The sequence below is a fragment of the Limulus polyphemus genome, unplaced genomic scaffold, assembly GCF_000517525.1.
Source record: "Limulus polyphemus unplaced genomic scaffold, Limulus_polyphemus-2.1.2 Scaffold9171, whole genome shotgun sequence".
NCBI lineage: Eukaryota > Metazoa > Arthropoda > Merostomata > Xiphosura > Limulidae > Limulus > Limulus polyphemus.
Genome location: NW_013674781.1, coordinates 2141 through 3384, shown reverse-complemented (window position 1 = coordinate 3384; position 1244 = coordinate 2141).

The window sequence follows — 1244 nt, the reverse complement described above, 5'->3', positions numbered from 1 at the left end:
CATCAGGATTGGACTTGATCTCTCAAAGTGTTTGCTAAACGAAGCTAATCTATTGTAACTGTCATCAGGATTGGACTTGATCTCTCAAAGTTTAGCAAACACGAAACTAATCTATTGTAACTGTCATCAGGATTGGACTTGATCTCTCAAAGTTTAGCAAACACGAAGGTAATCTATTGTGACATGATTATATATATATATATCTTAAAATGTAATCCAAAACCTGTCAACTATACGATACACAACCTAGGTTTGTGAACACCCGTCAACTATACGATACACAACCTAGGTTTGTGAACACCCGTCAACTATACGATACACAACCAAGGTGTGTGAAAACCTGTCAGTAATACGACACACAACCTATGTGTGTGAAAACCCGTCAACTATACGATACACAACCTATGTGTGCGAAAACCTGTCAACTATACGATACACAACCTATGTGTGTGTGAAAACCTGTCAGTGATACGATACTCAACCTATGTGTGTGTGAAAACCTGTCGGTAATACGATACACAACCTATGTTTGTGTGAAAACGTGTCAGTGATATGATACTCAACCTATGTGTGTGAAAACCTGTCAGTGATACAATACTCAGCCTAGGTTTGTGATCACCCGTCAACTATACGACACACAACCTAGGTGTGTGAAAACCTGCCATTAATACGATACTCAACCTAGGTTTGTGATCACCCGTCAACTATACGATACACAATCTATGTGTGTGAAAACCCGTCAACTATACGATACACAACCTAGGTGTGCGAAAACCCGTCAACTATACGATACACAACCTAGGTTTGTGATCACCCGTCAACTATACGATACACAACCTATGTGTGTGTGAAAACCCGTCAACTATACGATACCCAACCTATGTGTGTGTGAGAACCTGTCAGTGCTACGATACTCAACCTAGGTTTGTGAACACCCGTCAACTATACGATACACAACCTAGGTGTGTGAAAACCTGTCAGTAATACGACACACAACCTATGTGTGTGAAAACCTGTCAACTATACGATACACAACCTAGGTGTGTGAAAACCTGTCAACTATACGATACACAACCTAGGTTTGTGAAAACCTGCCATTAATACGATACTCAACCTAGGTTTGTGATCACCCGTCAACTATACGATACACAACCTAGGTTTGTGAAAACCTGCCATTAATACGATACTCAACCTAGGTGTGTGAAAACCTGTCAGTGATACGATACTCAACCTAGGTTTGTGAT